Raw genomic sequence first — 19,618 nt, forward strand, 5'->3', positions numbered from 1 at the left:
TAGTGCCATCTTTATTCCTAGTAATGAAAGTAATAAATCATGATGTACTTTCCAGCTTTTACATTCTATCTAGAAAATTCACCATTTTAGCTGTAAGCTAGAAAGCAAGAGATAGCAAAGGTTACTCCTTTCATTATTGCTCATATGCAACAGACCTCACATACCTCCTTAATTATCATTCTAGGCTCCTATATTGGTGCCCATCAGGTGGGATCCAAGAATTCTAGGAGTCCTGGTCATGTGCTTTGCAAGGAAAAGCTGGGTGTGTACTGGAGGACACAAAAAAGGAGGAGGTTCTCCAGCTGCAGCTCATGAGTATTTTCTATATTACCCATTGTACCTTAAACCCTGTGTCTGATTTTTGACTTAATGAAGCAACTTAAAAAGATGGTGGAGAAAAGTCATAATTAAACTAGGGAAGGCAGAGCCACTAGAGGAATTTCAAATAGATTTCTTAAAGCCTTCTCAAGACAAGGAGAGTGAAATTTCATTACCCCACTGAAAAGGGCACTCATAATATCTTCTAGCTCGGCAATCAGCTTCTTGAGGGAACATATCTGTTTCAATGAAAGTTTAGTGAAGAAAGGTTTCACGGGTCTAGGACAGAACTGTTTGAGAGGCCTCAAAATAGTCCAGTACTTAGGACACTCACCTGGGACAGGGGATATCCAGGTTCAAGTCCCTACCCTCAATCAATTGGCCTCCCAATTTGTAGGTGAATGCCTGAGGTATTGGGTATTCTACGGTGGGAAGAGGTCTCTTCCTCCAAACTTCAAGAAATCTGTTTCATCCTGATGCAGAATGGGAAAACTTTCATAGGATGGGAAAGCAGTTTCCTGCACTCCTCATAACTCAAACTTGAAGAATTTAACTTTCACCTCAGCATCCACCTGAAGAAAGCAGATGGGACCTCTGGTCATCTCATCCATAAGATAAACTAAGACTGAAATGGCCCTTCAGTGATGAGCATTAGTGTCCACATCAGACATGACCGCAAATCATATATGCTCCACCACCTTTTGATCCAGAGACAGTAGTGAGCCCAATTATATTGTGAGAGTACCCATGGGTTAATTTGCATAGCAGACATTTTTCCCCTTCATGCAGATATCTAACCCGATCATTCTATCTAGAAGTGGAACTGAATCTGGATATGTTCTTTTCTGAAATCAGGATAAAAGGCTAGGATACAGATCTGAATCTATCTACTCTGTGTTGGATCCAACCTTAATACAATAGCTAAGGTTTGAAGATGGGATATTGGTATTTTAGAAGCTGCCCTGCCCTTGGGTCCAACCATCATCTCAGCCCACCTAGGTTCTCTCCCTCCCCCCACAAGACACACCTCATTCACTCACCATTAGAAATCATCATTATGTTTTTTACTCCCTTTCAACACTTTCTGATGTTGGGGCATTTGACTGCTCCACTCCACTAGCAGCTGTGAGGAGAGACATGGATGGTGGGGCTACCATTGCCCCATTCCCAAGCAGATGGGTGGGAAATAAGACATAGCTAGCCTCGTGCTTGCTGCTGCATGTGGGGGTGACATTTTGGGGATCACCCAGACCAGTAAGGGGTTCTGTCAATGCCTGCCTTGTAACTTTTGGTGCCTTTATGCTGTGCAGGTTCAGTACAGACCCCTGACAGCAGTAGCCTATCTACAAGCACAAGATCTCACTCTGGCTTCCAGCAGCTAGCTTACTTCTTTTATGGTGATCCCAACAGCCCTTCCAGTCCTGAGTCTCCCTAAGTCCAACCACACAGAGTTCTGAACTACCAGCCACTTGGACTTCTCCCCCTCGTTCATCACCCCCCAAAGTCATGAAACCAGTCCCGCAGATACCAGCTTATTTTGACATACGTGCACCCCACACAGTTTGCACCACAGAGATGTGTTTGGGGTAAAAATAAGCAAAAAGGCTTATTTAACGGAAAAAACCACACATTCAATAGAAATAGTAAGGGAAAGCAAACACCTAATTTACATAGACTATAAACATAAAGATGCCACCTCAGGCATTACACTTTACTCCTGAAAGAATTCTGTGCCACTGCTCATGTGCAGAATTTATGTCCCCCACAGATTTCTTTGTTTCCCTGTAGAAAAATGACTTTCTGATGGGGAAGCAAAAGGAAGCCACAAAAGCGTCCATGCGACCCTCCCCAGCAGTATGTTTTGGGTTCCCAGGGCAGCCTGCAGAGAAATAAATAACCGTGGGGTGGGGGGTCAGGACTGGGGAAGACTCTGCTGGTGGCTCATACCCTGCACTGTGCTCAGCTGATAGTCCTGGCTGGGTGTGGGAAGACGGGACTTCCTCTTCCCCTGAAAAGCATCTGGGGCCAGGTCAGACCCACCCCCAGATTTTTTTCCCCAGCTGTAGAAAGCTCTGCAACCCCCCACCCACAATTCCTGCACCCATTGCTCCTCAGCTGCAGGGGAAGGCATCGCTATACAGGGAGCTTCTTCCCAATCTGTCCAACCCCTGTGCATCCAGACCTCCTCACACCCAGACCCTCCCGCAAAGCCTCACATCTCCCTTGCACCCAGAACACACCTGACAAGCCCCACTCCCCTTGCACTACCCTGATGAGCCACCCCCACCCAGATTCCCACCCCACCCCACCAAGTCCCAACCAGCTGCACCTGGATCCCAACCCCACTGAGCCCCCACATCCAGACCCTGCTGCTGAGCTCTATCCCCCCACATTCAAACCTCCCCCCACTGCACCCCAACCACCTTCACCTGGACCTCCCCTGCAAAGTCCCATTACCCTTTACCCCTGAGCCTCCCCAACAAGCCCCTGTGCATGCAGATCCCCCCAGCCAGATCCCTCACTGAGCTACGTTCACCCAGACTGCCCCACACAGAACCCTCTCACCCCACACCTGGATCCCCCCCACACTTAGTTCCTGCCTTGCTGAGCCTCCCTGCCCACACCTGGTGCATCTAGCTTGGAGGGGCAGGGCTCTGGGGTTTTTCTGGGGCAAGCCCAAACCCTGTGTTGTGTCAGGGTTGGGTGCAGCCACACTGCTGAGTCTGTGTCCTGGGAGTGGGGAGCTTCACAGTGATCTCCCACCTCTCTGCAGCCAGTGGCCAGTGCTCCTCAATGCCATGCTGGAGCCTCCCTCTTTATTTGACAAATACAATTTGCACAATTTTAAAGTGTGTGCAGAATTTTAAATTTTTTGGCACTGTATGCCCTCAGGAGTAACACTTATAATTAGATAAAATTCCTGTGCTAATACAAATTACCCATTGCCTTTGAACAGTTTCCCAAAGTCCCCTCTGGCCATTGGGCAAATCGAGTGTTTCATGGATAGCCCCTGCCAAGTGAGTGTCTCTCAGCTTCTAGACAGCAAATTTGAGAAACAAGCTTCTCTTTTTAAAGGCTTTTTTTCCATTTTTTCTTGGTCTGTGATGACTCATGTTTAGTCAGCGTGTGGAAATCCCCTCTGTACTTGTGAAATGGGATGTCTCATTGATTTTCCATTAACTCTAATAGTCCACCATTGTCTCTTCCTGGCTGGATAACAGGTTGGCACTTGGAATTGGTTTAATGTAAACACCTGGTTTGGGAGACCTAGCTGAAATTGTAGTTCAGGTAGATTCACAGCCCAGTCTGCATCACTATCTCATATTGACCATCAAGTTCGGAACATTACAAGCTTTCATATAAGACCTTACTCAATATACTTTTCTAGTACAACAATATATAGACAGTGGGTTCAACCGCTCATTTTTGGTGTTTAAATTTGGTCTCCTTTTGGGGTGTGTAGAACCTGATTGTCACAGTGTGGAGTTTAGACTCTGGTATCCCATAGAATTAGGGTTGTGGTATTAGTTGGGGGGGGGGCAATATTCAGCTAATAATCCCCAGGAGCCCCCTCCAGGAAGGTCTGTATAGAGAATGGGGTCAGGAGCAAAGAAAAGTACTATGAAGGGGAGAGACAGTTTGGTATAACCAAACTCATATGAATTGCTGTAAGGGATTTAGATAAGCCTCTGAACTCTCAATTCTAATTTTGGTGGTTTCAGGATCTCTGAATGCCACCTCCACAAGCCATTTCTGTTTCTTTTAGAAACATCAGAATGGAAATCTGAAAAGGTTATTTTCCAAGGAACAGTGTCTTTATTTTTGTGAAAAGAAAAGAAGTACTTGTGGCACCTTAGAGACTAATCAATTTATTTGAGCATAAGCTTTTGTGAGCTACAGCTCACTTCATCGGATGCATACTGCACTTTCCACAGTATACATCCGATGAAGTGAGCTGTAGCTCATGAAAGCTTATGCTCAAATAAATTGGTTAGTCTCTAAGGTGCCACAAGTACTCCTGTTCTTTTTGTGAATACAGACTAACACGGCTGTTACTCTGAAACTTTTGTGGTTTCATTTTTCCTCTTTTCAGATTAGGATGGTGTGAATTGATGTGACTTAATTGAGAAAGGAAAACTCTATGCAAATTTGCTCAGTCTGTCGGAGACCTTGTAAAGATTTATAAGTTCACAAGTGACTATGAATAATTGGTGCTATGCTTATACCTTGATAGCATTTTTATGTTATAACCTAATGGCTAGCTTCTACTTATTTGAGTTAAGAAGCTGCTCCTCACTTGCTATAGTCCAAGCTCATTTTCATATAACAATTTAAATGTTTAACTTTCTTCCTTGTTTTAATTCTAGCTGCCTTTGTGCATTAGTGGAGATAATAGGCTTAGGGCCAGATTCTACCACTCTAATTAACTCAGAGTAGCCTCTTACTCCATGAGAAGGAGTATTTACTTCGGGAGATTGTTTAGAGAATGGTTCTGCTCAGCACAAATAGCTGTGAGAAAATTAAACCCTTCATGTTTGAGTAAATCTGATGAAAGTACTACTCCTTTGGATTTTTCCCCCCACTACTGAAATACAGTAAGTGATTACTACAGTATACATTCTTTGGGTGGAATTTGCAAGACGGACTCAATAGAATTTGCAAAGCTTTCATCTGAAATTTGCTTTATAGAGTCAGTTTCTTAATGGACTTTAAAAAAAACAATCAAACAGCCACTATCTGGCATAAGTTAAAAACTCTGTTTGAATGTTATTACTAATGCAACTACATCTTTCTCTACAAAAACAACAAGGAGACCAGTGGCACCTTTCTCTACAGTCACCCTAGCCTCCCTTACACAGTTTATATGTCTGTTCACCTGCTGCATATTGTCCCAGGTGGCGTGCTCTCTGCAGCAGGGACTTCTTGACCTCAACCAGTGGTTATGGGTTTCACGTGGGAATAAGTGGGATATGCACAAGGTCAGATTAGCTGATCATTATGGTCTAGTGCCTTCTGACCTTAAACATCTACCTATCTTGTGTGTTTTTCTTCACTCAGGTTCCAGTTCCTGTGTGAGGTCGTTAGCTGCTACCACTCTAGAAGTAACAATAGCAATAATTAGTTCCAAATGAAACTGCCACACTAAAACAATTTTACATGAATTGCTTTTGAGCCCTTAGATGGCAATAACATTTGGTTGCTGGAGAGTGATTCTGAGGTGGAAGTAGAGTACCATAACTCAAGTCATGTGTTCTCTAGCTGTGGTTCTATTGACTTGCTGTCGGGCTTTGGGCAAGTCAGTTAACTTCTTTGTGCCTCAGTCTCTCACACTAAAAACTTGTTCACAGTGGTGTTCAGGGGCTTAAGTTGTTCATATTTCCAAGGCATTTTGCAACCCAAAGCTGTAACGTACTATAGAAGTACAAAGCATAATTGATGTTAGCCCTGGTCTACATTACTAGGTTAGGTTGAATTTAGCTGCAATTTGATAAGAAATACCTCTACACAACCAATCCCGTTCCGTCGACCTAAAGGACTCTTAAAATTGACTGCTGTACTCCTCCCCAGCGAGGGGAGTAATGCTAAAATTGACCTTGCTGGGTTGAATTTGGGGCAGTGCAGATGCAATTTGATGGTATTGGCCTCCGGGAGCTGTCCCAGAGTACTCCAATGTGACTGTTCTGGACAGCACTTTCAACTCTGATGCACTAGCCAGGTAGACAGGAAAATCCCTGGAAAATTTTAAATTTCATTTCCTGCTTGGTCAGTGTGGCAAGCTCAGCAGCACAGGTGACCATGCAGTCCCAGAATTGCAAATGTGCTCCAGCATGGACTGAACGGGAGACACTGGATCTGATTGCTGTATGGGGAGAAGAATCTGTGCAGGCCAAACTCCGATCAAAAAGAAGAAATGCTAATATATATGCCAAAAATGCACAGGGCATGGTGGGGAGAGGCTACAACAGGGACACACAGCAGTGTTGCATGAAAGCTAAGGAGATCAGGTAAGCCTACCAAAAGACAAAGGATGCAAACGGTCACTCTGGGTCAGAACCCCATAGATGTTGCTTCTGTGATCAGCTGCATGGCATTCAAGGGGGGGAACCCTACCACTACCCCACCACTGTTGGTGGACACCTGCCGGGGGGAGTCTCATGCAAAAAGGAGAAGGATTTTGTGGATGAGGAAGAGGTGGAGGTGAATGCGCAACATGCAAGCAGAGAATCCGTTCTTTCCAGCAGCCGGGACCTTTTCATCACCCTGGAGCCAATGCCCTCCCAAGGTGGGTTCCCAGACCCTGAAGCCAGAAAAAGCACCTCTGGTGAGTGCACATTTGTAACTACAGTACAAGTTTTAAAAAGCAATTATGTTTAATGTTTGATTTGCCCTGAAGCATTGGGATGAATTCACAGCCAGTACAGATACTGGAGAAGTCTGTTAACATGTCTGGGGGTGGAACAAGAATCCTCCAGGGACATCTCCATGAAGCTTTCCTGGAGGTACTCTGAAAACCTTTGTAGAAGGTTTCTGGGGAGGGCTGCCTTATTTTGTGCTCCCACAGGAGGACACTTTAGCATGCCAAGCCCGTAGCAAGTAGTCTAGAATCATTGCAGCACAAAGCATGGCAGCAAATGATCCTGGGTTTTGGTCACATTCAAGCAATATTCAGTCTATGTCTTTCTGTGTTAGCCTCAGGAGTGTGATATCATTCAGGGTCACCTGGTTGAAAGAGGGGAATTTTTGAAAGGGAATAGTAAAAGGACCCCGTTCATGCTGGGCTAAAAGGGATCATCGCTGATAATAGCCACGTGGGGGTGGGGAGGTTTGAAGGGATCATCCCAGAGAATAGCCACGGGGTGGGTTTGGGGGAAGGGGTGTGCTGCACATCCACCTGAAACCTGCAGCCCCTCCTTTTAAATGGTAACCCTAACCATGCTTGCTATGGGAAAGGAGGATGCTGCAGTTTGAAACCATTCTAACATGTTATGAAGGTGGAAGAAGCCAACCGCGCTTACCCTTTGGCTTATCATGGCTGCCTGGAAACCGAATTCTGTTGCCCAGCCATGTGTCACCATACCAGCAGGCGCTCAATATACAAGGCAAAATGCGACCTTGTACCTAAAGCACATGTGCTGTCTGCTATGAATTGCTTGATTCACTGTGAAAGAGTCTCCCTTTTGTTCTCAGAAATGTATCATCTTAAATTTTACTCTCCATTTTTATCCTCCCGCAGGTGCAAATGTTTCTATGCTCCCCCTATCATCTCCGGCCCTGAGGTTATCGCAGATTAGAAGGCAAAAAACACCCGCATTCGTGCTGACATGTTTTCTGAGCTCATGCAGTCCTCCCACACTGATAGGGCATAGCTGAATGCGTGGAGGCATTCAGTGTTAGAGGCCAGGAAAGCATTAAGTGAGCACGATGAGAAGAGGCAGCATGCAATGCTGAGGCTCATGGGGGAGCAAACGGATACGCTCAGGCATCTGGTGGAGCTGCATGGAAGGCAACAAGAGCCCAGACCGTCACTGCATAACTGCCTGCCCTCCTCCCCAAGTTCCATATCCTCCTCACCCAGATGCTCAAGAAGGCGGGGGGGGGGGGGGGGCGGAGGAGGCTCCAGGCACCCAGCCACTCCACTCCAGAGGATGGCCCAAGCAACAGAAGACTGGTCATTCAAACAAACAGTTTTGTTTTGTAGTGTGGATTCAATAAGCAATGTGGCCTTGTCCTTCCCTCCTTCCCCAACCTACCCGGGCTGCCTTGTCAGTTCTCATTTTTTTTAAAATAAAGAATGCGTGGTTCAAAACAATAGTGACTTTATTTCCTTTGCCAGCTGTGATCGGGGGGGGGGGTGAAGAGGGTGATTGGCTTACAGGGAATTAAAAAATCAACAAAGGGGGTGGGTTTGCATCAAGGAGAAACACACACACACACCCTGCTGCACTGTAGCCTGGCCAGTCATGAAACTGGTTTTCAAAGCCTCTCTGATGCGCAGCATGCTTAGCTGTGCTCTTCCAATCACCCTGGTGTCTAGCTGCTCAAAATCAGCCACCAGGCAACTTGCCTCAACCTCCCACCCTGCCATAAACGTCTCCCCGTTACTCTCACAGATAATGTGGAGCACACAGCAAGCAGAAACAACAATGGGAATATTGGTTGCACTGAGGTCTAACCTAGTTAGGAAACAGTGCCAGCGAGCTTTTAAACGTCCAAAGGCACATTTTACCACCATTCTGCAGTTGATCAGCCTATAGTTGAACTGTTCCTTACTACTGTCCAGGCTCCCTGTGTACGGCTTCATGAGCACAGGAGCTAGGAGTAGGCTGGGTTCCCAAGGATAACTACTGACATTTCAACATCCCCAGTGGTAATTTTCTGGTCTGGGAAGTAAGTCACTTCTTGCAGCTGCTCAAACAACCTGAAGTTCCTAAAGATGCAAGCGTCATACACCTTTCCCGGTCATCCCACGCTGATGTCGGTGAAACGTCCCTTGTGATCCACCAGTGCTTGCAGCACCATTGAGAAAAGTACCCTTTGTGGTTTACATACTGGTTGAGGTGCCAAGATGGGGATATGTGTTCCGTCTCTCACCCTTGCACAGTTAGGGAACCCCATTGCAGCAAAGCCATCTATTATGACCTGCACATTTTCCAGAGTCACTACCTTTGTTAGCAGAAGGTCAGCGATTGCATTGGCTACTTGGATCACAGCAGCCTCCACAGTAGATTTGCCCACTCCAAATTCATTCCCAACTGACCGGTAGCTCTCTGGCATTGCAAACTTCCACAGTGCTATCACCACTCACTTCTCAACTGTCAGGGCAGCTCTCATCTTGGTATTCCTGCGCTTTGGGATGGGGGAAAGCAACTCAAAGTTCCAGGAAAGTGGCCTTATGCATGCAAAAGTTCCGCAGCCGCTGGGATTCATCCCATACCTGCAACATTATGCAGTCCCACCAGTTTGTGCTTGTTTGCCGGGCCCAGAATCAGTGTTCCACTGTATCAACCTGCCCCACTGCTGCCATGGTGTCCCAATTTCCACAGCCCGTGCTTTCAGGAACATCTGTGTCCGTGTCCTCCTCACAATCGTCCTCGTGCTGGCAGCTCCAACACATACTTCAGGATAATGCGCAAGGTGTTTACAGTGCTCTCAACAGCAGCGGTGAGCTGAACAGGCTCCATGCTTGCCATGCTATGGCATCTGCATGGGTAACCTAGGAAAAAAAGGCGTGAAACGATTGTCTGCAGTTGCTTTCATGGAGGGAGGGGAGACTGATGACATGTACCCCAAACCACTTGTGACAATGTTTTTGCCCCTTCAGGCATTGGGAGCTTAACCCAGAATTCCAATGGGCAGCGGAGACTGCAGGGACTGTGGGATAGCTACCCACAGTGCATCGCTCCATGAGTCGATGCTAGCCACGGTATTGAGGACTCACTCCGCTGACATAATGAGCTTAGTGGGGACAGACACAATTGACTGTATAAAATCGCTTTCTAAAGATTGACTTCCATAAAATCAACCTACTTTCGTCATGTAGACATACTCTTAGGTATAATTGCTGACACCCCTTCCTGGTCAGTTAGCTGTGCTTTAGCTGAAGTTACCAACATTCAGGCTTTCCAATTGCTTGATGAGGAGGGGTGGGGCTTTAGCTATTTTGGACAATATTAGAAAGTTCCAGGCACTGATTTTAAGTGTGGCGCCATCATGCAGGTTACTGGAATGGTCTTTTTGCAAGATATCTGTCACTGGGTCCACTCACCAGTAGGGGTGCCTCCTACTGGCCACTCTGGGGATTAGCTCCTTCCAGCTGCTGCACTTCCCTCTGGCGGTCTCTCCACCCATTGTCCTCTCTCACTCCAGGAGCTGCAGTTTCCTCTTTGTGACTTGACCCTCTGATCAGCAGCCAAGGTCTGTACATCCTATGCCTTGTTGCTTTTTCCCTGAGCTTTCTCCTACCTTTTTGACCCTGCCCCCTCTAGGTTTGCCAGTTGCACAACTCTCTCCTTCCAGGGAGTAACTATAGGCTACTTGCCTCTGTACCTCCCTCGGCCACATCTCCCTTCTCCCAGAGAGTGACTGTAGACTGCTTCCCTGCAGCCCCCAGTTGTTCTGGGCTTTATACAGGCTCCTTCTGTTCCCATCCAGCTAAGCCTCATCTAATTAACCCCCATCACAGTTTCATTGGTCATTTTCACCTCACAGCAGAAAAACTCTGCTGTTTCAGCTACAAAGACAACTCACCAGATTGTAACAGGTAGTTGACTTCAGTGTCAACACCTTCACATCGTGAACATAATGTGCCCACCGTGGAGGTTATTCCAACACTACTGGACAAAAGTGAAGTGTGGGTGCTGAGGAAGGTTGAAGAACACTGGACTGACATTTTCAGTTCTCATCAGGTTCATCAGCTACTCTGTATCAACTGGGAGGAAAAGATCAGAAAGGAGGCTATTTGAAGCTGAACCCAGCAATTGCCTCCATCAGCACTAGTTCAGTTTTAGCAGCTTTCTTGGTATGGACATATTATGAGAATGGAAGACCAATGTATTCTGAAGCAGGTGTACCAAGAAATGCTGCTACACAACCGGCAATTGAGCAGGTGCCTAAAGCTTTGGAAGCATAATCAGATTGCCAGTGATAGACAAACTGAATATAGGGCCAGACTACCTCAAGGACCTAGCCAGAGAGTGATCTGGGGGGCACTCGAGCTTCAGAGAGACCATATCCCTTTGGAATTTGCCTTGATGATGGCTGATACAGGCCACGTTTAAATTATTGAGGTAAAATCATAATGGGCTCTGTCTCAGAACCATCCTGTCCCATAATGAGAATTAGTATTGTTTCAATTCACTGTAGATTATTCATAAGTAAAGAACTGAGGAGTTATGTTAGATTCAAACATTTATGTTACGCTTTGGATTAATCCATGAGAATTTCCTACATAAAAAGGGAAGAGGGATGTCCTACAGTGTATAATTTTTTGGACAAAAAGGAGTGCACAGGATGCTGCGCTGCAGAACACAAAGCCAGATTCTGATCAACAGCCGAACTGTGCACAGCACAGGGTTTCAGGGTGTGAGAACAAGATGCCAGTGTGCCGCCTGTCTCTCTCCTGGACTCTTAAATGCACTCGAGGATGATAGGGGACACAGAAGGATGGGGAGTGAGGAGAGCTATTGCTCTTCCCCTCACTTTGCCAGCCAATGGAACTCACTTGCCCAAGGGGCAAATAAGCTGTAGTAAGTTACATTCCCACAGAAGCAAAGGGTAACCAGGGAAGGACTCGTCATACGGAATACCAATTCCTTTTTTGGGCTCCTACAGACTATACACAGTGCTGAGTCTAAAAGGTTTGATTCTATCCCGTGGGTGCTTGATATAACATGTTTACTTAGCATTCCAATTGCAGCAACATACTCCGTTATTTCAAATACCGCAGCGTAGTAACTATTGGTAGAGGATGATTTTTTTTAAAAAAAAACTAAACTACAAGAATGAACTGTCCACATACTTTCACACATTGCTTTGTTAAATCAGTGGAGGCGCAGTCAGATACCTAGCAATATTTTCAACATCATTGCCTGCTGAGCCAAGTTTATTCCTACCAAATGCTGGCCTGTGGAAAAAAAAGTTTCAAAACTGACTGTGCAGTCAATGAGGGAGGGGAAAATAGAAAAATGCTGCACCAGGGGAAAAAAAAAAAAGTTGCCTACTGAATTCTCTTGCAGATAGTGACTAAATACATAATTTAAGGAAAACAGTGAGAGATGATTCTGTGTACATGTTAGGAGTTCAGCCTGAATCAGTTAGCAGCCAGCAACAACAAAACAGGTTTGACATTTTTTAATAATATATCGTAGCTTAGATGAAGGGCCTTTCAAATATGCTCCACTGCATAACAAGTTGAGAAGCCTGTGACAAACCAAGTCAATAGAACCTTCGACAGAGGAGTCAATGTGATCCTCAGTATCTCTGGCAGAAATGTCATTCAAAATTGATGATGAGATTTCTGACCAAGTGCTATTTTAGGGTAGCCTTCATGATTCTGTCTGATACTACATGGTGTGACTTTTGGCCTGTCTCACAGGCATCACAAACGCCAGCGAAAGAATTAGCTTCTCACTTTGATGTGTGGAAATTAACATAATGAAACTGTAGTAAAATATAGAAGACATTTTAGAAAATCCTCTGTAAAGTACACTGAACTAACCATTAATCTTACTACTTTAACTGCTGCTGAAATACAGGGGATAAGAGCCTTTTAAAAAACAAACAAACAAACCCACCCTTTTCCCCTCACCACAGATGGAAGACTCTTTAAAGATTTTTATGTTTGAAATTATTTTGGAACCTTTATTAAGGGGGAAAAAAACTACCACAAATGCCATGCAAAAAACATTAAGACAGAATGGTGAAACCTATTGGCTTTTTGCTAGACAATTAATCAGACTGCTGTAAGAAAAGTTTTTCCATTAATAAGAGTACGTTACTTCTATTCATATAAAAATTTACACAAGAAAATAATAATTTGAGCTACATATAATGGAAAGGGCTGTCATAACCAGGTGGTATTCACTTGTATGAATGTAAGTTTGCATCCAAGCAAGCCCCTCTCCCCCGCCCCAACTTTGCATGCATGTGAGGGAATTAGTTTTACACATGCAAATTGTGTCACTGGATCACAGACTGCAAACAAGGACTGGCAGACACTAGTTCAACCCTTGTCTGTGTGTTTGGTTTCCTTCCCCATCCCTTATCTTTTTTGTCTGCGTAGGCTTTGATCATATGGTTGACAATGTGTGGGTGATCTGCCTGTATAGAGCCCCTCTGAAGTCAACAGGAGTATGTGCAAGCAAAGGCAGTTACCCTCACATTGTACTCCAGATTGAAGGCCCTAGATAATAAAAACGCAGAGGCAGGGAAGGGTCTAATTATATGGCCCTTGAGCACATACCACACTTTTAAGCCCTGTAAAATAAATAGTGATTCCCTTTTTCAGTTGCTTGTAGTTTTGACAAACTAGCTCTTTTGGATTGCTTCAGTTCTTGAATTTTGCATTACCTGACCTCAGGCAAAGGAAGATTTTTGGGACAGTTTCAGCAAAACTGGTTCAGCCTTTTTGTGCTCTCACTACGCAAAAGTATATTCTTGTCAGAAACTTGACTCCCAGTCCCATGCCTAAACCATTCAATTACAGTGTCTCCTGTCAAAAGATTTAGTCTCACTGGATTAGGTTTATCCCTACAGTAACTCAACTGAAGCACCTTGGTTTCCCCTTCGGTAATACAAGAATAATGTAATCTGTCAGAGTTTCAGGGTAACTGCACTTGTATTCCCCATCCATGATCCCTCAAGGGCACCTTCTTAAAGGATTCCAGGTCCCAGCCATCACTTCTTCTGGGCCGTGACCCACATCTCACTCTCTGCTGACTGTGGGTTTTAATGCTGCACAGCTCCCTAGCTCCCTGATTTACACTCTGGTACCCCACCAAGCAAGACTGCCTAAAACAGGGATCTCAAACTCAAAATTACCACGAGGGCCACAGGAGGACTAGTACATTGGCCTGAGGGCCGCATCACTGACACCTTTTCATATAAAGATACAACCCCGCCCTCCCCACTGCTGCCCCCACTCACACTCCACCCCTTCCATGAGGCCCCGCCCCTGCCCCGCCTCTTCCCCATCCATATTCCAATCCCTTCTCCAAATCCCCACCCCTGCCCCACCTCTTCTCTGCCTCCTCCCCTGAGCACGTGGCTCCCTGCTCCTCCCCCTCCCTCCTGGAAAGTGCTAAGCGCCACCAAACAGCTGTTTGGCCGCAGGAAGTGCCTGGAGATAGGCAGAGGAGTGGGGACGTGACACGCTGGGGGGAGGAAGAGGGGGTGGTGGGGGAGGGGAGCTTGGCGGCCGCAGGAAATAACTCTGGGGTTTGTGTGGGTGTGGGGGGGAGCTTGGCGGGCTGCAGCAAATAACTCCATGGGCCGCGTGTTTGAGACCCCTGGCCTAAAAGACCAGTTTCTATGTTTTGCCTTCATGCTGATATCTATTACTAGCATATTGCCCGCAGTTATAAGTTACCACACAGCTCATTCTAAGCAAGCATATTTAAGATAAAATTAGTACTGAGAACATATAACAATGAAAAAACATACATGCAATGCTAAAAGCTTACCAGAGGTTACCCCCAACTCCAGCCTAGGGCTCTGATAGTCCTTCAAAACCCACAACTTGGTTTTTCCCCCCCGAGTACAACTTCACCCATCTTAGATCCAGAACTAGAATGAAGGCTGAGCAGATCAATTGTTTTGTTATACAGCTCAGGAGAGTTATCTTGACCTTCTGTATGGGTAACCAGCGGACAAATCACCCTCTTCAAAATGCTGTGTTTTTGCATAACTGGAGTTGGGGAATTTGCATTAATCTCTCCCTAGAGATTCCCCAGGAAAAGCACTTAAGACTTGTGGTTCCCCCACAAAAAAAAAAATCCATGTGTGTCTGGCAGATTTTTTTTTTTTTAAAAAATATGGTCATCAGAACTCCCAGGTCTCACATCTGTGACATCTCCCCCCACAGAAAGACTCCATGTAATCCCAGCCCACAAAAATACATAATCCTAATACAAGAAGGTCTTTCAAGGTTATTACACGAAATTTTCATTTTGTCACACCACCTTCCTCATAGATGTACTGCACCAGTGTCCCCCTTGCTTAAAAATAATCACCACAAAACAGTGGGTCAGCTTTGTTTATTCGGGGAAATATATAGGTATGAGAATTCATCTCAGTCACATGCATCAATTTTCAGATTGATGACAGTATGGACCTGATTTTAATAATCAGGTCTTTGAATTTATAAATGTACAAATTGGTTAACCAACTATTGTTTTATTTGTATTAAAAGAGCATCCAGAGGCTCCTCTCAGAATCACCACCTCATCATTCTAGGTGTTTTACTCAGAGACACCCCCGCCACCAAGACATTATTGGACACACAAATGACCAGTTGTGTATTTAACAGACCATTTACTGGTTTATGTGCCCAATGGTTACTTGCTTGTGTGTATTACGCCTCTGCACATGTTATTTTGCACAGCTGAGTTTAGAAATTGGGGCCTTATGTTTGAGCACACCTGCTGGTTCAGCTTTTGGGGAGGAAACTTGGATGGGTAGAAATGAGGTTCTCTGTTGAAACAGTAGACACCAGCCTGTCACATTACACACCTCCCGTTGCATGAATGACTGACCAGCTCCTTTATCCCTCCTAATTTCATGGCTTTGACAAGTCAAGTCCAAAATGTAGTTTTTGGCATAGGATTGCTGAGGAAAATTGGACTCAGGGAAGTTAAGAGACTTATCGCCGATTATAAGGGCAGGGGAAAGGAGATCTCTCAGGTATCACTGTAGGGCAGTAGTTAACATTAGTCAGTATTTTCCACAGGTTATTCCAGTGGAAAATCCAAAGCCAATAGAGCTCCATAGAAACATTTCAATTTACTTCAGTGGGCTTTGGATCAGGTCCATAATTGCAAAACAATATTGATATATTAAATATTACACTTCCCTTAAATTGGATTAAGCCTGAAGTATGCAATGTTATAGAAGAAATTCCAGTTAGTATCTTCTTCCAAACAAAAAACTTCATTCCAAAAGTACAGCTCAGGTTGCTAAACAAAATCATTACTTAGCACACATCATTTACATAACACAAGCACTTAAACAAGAAAATGAATAGTTAAGGACATCAAGTCTCACTCTGTTATGTGTCACACCCGTGGCCATATCGGGCCACCTGTTTTTAAGTTGAAATCAGTGTAGAGATCTGCTTAAAAACAGGTGGCACAATATGGCCCATTTTTCTTGTCAAGTATAAAGAAATGTGTAAATCACAAAACAGTGTTTGACCTATCCTTTATTGGGGTTATTAATATTTCATTTGTGTTATCTTTTCCGGGATATCTAATATTTCCTTTAAAGGGATACTATTTCCCATTAAATAGTATCAATTAGTAGGTGACCATTATAAGTGCTGTCTCTTAGCAATATTAAAGGTGTATAAGGGAATACAGGAAGAATATAACATGTTTTAAAGCTAACCCAGGCATGTTTGGAGGTAGATGATTAAAATATCCGCCATGCTCCAATGTGTTCTGGTGCTCTGTGAATAGAAGAACTGGTAAAAAGATTTAGAATTTTAAAACTGGGGATGTTTCCCCCTTTTTGAGCCTGTATTGCAGCCATAAGGGAGAGGGGAAAGGAAACAAAAGTGTTTAAAGATCAGTTTTTTCTAATCTAGCCTTGCAAATATTAAGATTCCTTAAACATAATCATATGATATGCAATAGGTTTATTTCATGGTCATTACAGGGCAGATTTAAGTTTGTTTGGATGTCTGAAGTGTACATTTCTTGCTATAGCGTGTTTGTATTTCTTTTAAGTGTAACCTTAACTTTGAATCTCCTGGATTTGTAACACTAGGGTTTAGAAATAATTAGAACATCCATGCCATGTTTCTTTTACTCTTCAGTTAACAACAGATAACTCTCAACTTTAACATTGTTATTGTCTACTTGGAATAAAAATGTGAGGGGCTTACAGAGCCATTAGTGCTGTGAAGAGAGTACATTACAACCTCCCTCCAAATCTTTGGCAACAAACACAGGCTGAGCAGAGAGACCGAGTTGAGACAGAAAATACTCCATTGCTGGAATTGCTAAACTGTGGTCTACAAAATTTTTTTTGTGGACTGAGGTGAACTAGCTGGCCATGCAGTGCTGGCTCCTCCCTGCTTCCAGCATCTGCTATAAGCATCCAGTCTCTTCATTGCAGAGAAAAGCCAGGAGACTGCTAAAAGCAGCGGGGCCAGATGTAGAGGGGAGCACCTAGTAATCTGTACAACAGAAGAGGATACAGAGCAGAGAAAACAGAAGCCGCCCTTGGAGACCCAAGCTAGAGCTGCCAGCCACTAGTAACAGGAATCCCCAGAGCATAAGGCCACCAGGAAGTACGTGCATGGGAGTGGGTGGAGAAGAGGACTAGGTGGCTGGGCAGCATATCCAGAGGAGAAGGGAAATACAGAACATGAAAATGTGCAGAGGTAGAGGACCAAGACAGAGTGATACAGATACACATGAAAGACAGAGGAAGATGGGTGGGGGGGAGGGGTGAGAGTGTGAGAGTGAGAATGTTGAGCAAAGCTAGGCAGCGGGTAAAATTGTCCAAAAGTGCCTACATGCCTTCCCATTGACTTTTAAATGAGACTTAGGTGCTTTAGAAGATCTTACTTAGTGCGATCAGCACCCCCTCCAAAGGAACAAGAAACACTTATCACAAAAATACATGCACACTTCCCTAGTGTTACAATTACAGCAGCTGCCATATAGAAAAGTAACAGGTGTTGTGTGATTGTGAGTGGAAGGCAGATGGTCTGTGTCACTGTAAATAAGAAGTTCCTAAAACCTGTCTCTAAGATGTGGTCCAACCCATGAAATAATACAAGATACCCCACTCTGTAAGGTGCAGTATTCTCTTCAGATTGAGTCACTCATTTACCCTCAGTTCCCTCCTGCGAAGTTTAAAAAAAAAGAGTCAATGATCAAGCCTTTCTGTGGGGAGAGAAGCCAGACTTTCTGCAAATAAATAAAGCTTGATGATTATAGACATTAGCTTGAAGTGATAACTCAATTAAGCAGAGCTCCTTCCATGAATTTTTCTCACATATATGAACACAATATAGAACATCTGCACTAATATGAATAGCACGCAGATCACTTCCGTCTGCTCATGGTACTTACTTTATTCTATCTGCTTGCAAATAAACCCAATAAAAATGCCCAGCTGAACTTCTTGCATAAAAAAGTCAGAGTATCTCTTGGTTGCCTATGCCAATGAATGGTTTTTTTCTTTAAGACAATCCGCTTCTTATGAAGAAGCTATTTCAAAAGCAGAAACTTCCACATAGGACACACTGCACTCCTACTGTGGAGGAAACTTCTGTTTTTGTCATCCATTCTGAGTCAGTCATCGTATTATTTGTAATGCTCTTCTATTTCATTAAACAATCTTTGAAGCCAACACCAGAAACAATATTAAGAGAATTTAACCGGAAATTACAGAAATGTTTTACTGAAAGCCTGATATTTTGAGAACTATTTAGGAGTAAGTTTTTGGTGAAACGTATGGACATTTCATGAAGTGGAAAAAAAATCATAATTGCCAATTTTTCTCAAAATTCAATTTGAGAAGAGGCCACGTTTTGTCAAAAAGTCATGGAAAATTTTTGATCAGCTCTCTTCAACATGGCCTTATGGCCTCATTAAGATGACAGATCAGTCTAGTGTCAAAGGCATAATTTTCCCCTTCAGTGACAGAACTGAAGAGAACAGTACGTTGGAGAAGACATTAGTACTTTTGTAGACAATCCACCACGGTGAATTTTAACACAATAATTTCCTTAGACAATCCCATGGTGGTTGGCCTGAACTAAAGAAGAGTGCTGCGGCTTACTAATAAATTACTACATTAGCTCAGCTGGTATGAGTATTTGGTGTTGATATTACAGGTTCCATTTCCACTAATGACCATGAAGCTTGCCCATATGGAGTCACAAATACATTGTACAAGGCTTGTTTATAGAGCCATAGCTATTTGAAGACTACTTACGAGTAAAACATCACTCTTCCCTTCCAATGTCAATTTTGGACTGCAACACAAATAGGTGGCTAAGCTACCCAATCAATACATCACATAGTTCTGTTACTGTGTACTACTAAGTACATAGAAGAAGTGTCTAGAACAATTGCAATACACATGCAGTTCTCCTTTTCCTGCCAGGCTTATTAGCCAGTATTAGCCTTCAGAGATTTTTAAAAGAAATCTCTCAAACGTAAACACACAAACGGGTGTAAGTATTTACAGGTTCAGGTTTATTCCAGAGGACAAACCCTTTCAGCCTCAGCAGCAGTGTTTTTTCTGCAACCACAGAAGGCATGAGAGAGATTGGAGATCTAGCTATTGCACTTTAAATTATAACATGTTTTGGATTCCAAGTCCACCAGCAAAGAATTGAACTGGGGGCCTTCATTCTCCGGTATTCACAAAACGGTAAAACATTTAGTGGTACCCTTTTAACTTGATAAAGGAACCAGATCACAATGCCTTTACTCTTCTTACTCAATTCTAATAGCAGAAAACCCTTTAACTATAGCAGTAGTGTATTATCTATACTAGTATAGCAGGTTCAGTATAAATTTCCCAAAACAGGTTATTAACAAAACAATTTGTTTGAGTTTACACT

This window comes from Lepidochelys olivacea, assembly GCF_965140295.1.
Source record: "Lepidochelys olivacea isolate rLepOli2 genome assembly, chromosome: 5".
In the NCBI taxonomy this organism is placed as follows: Eukaryota; Metazoa; Chordata; order Testudines; family Cheloniidae; genus Lepidochelys; species Lepidochelys olivacea.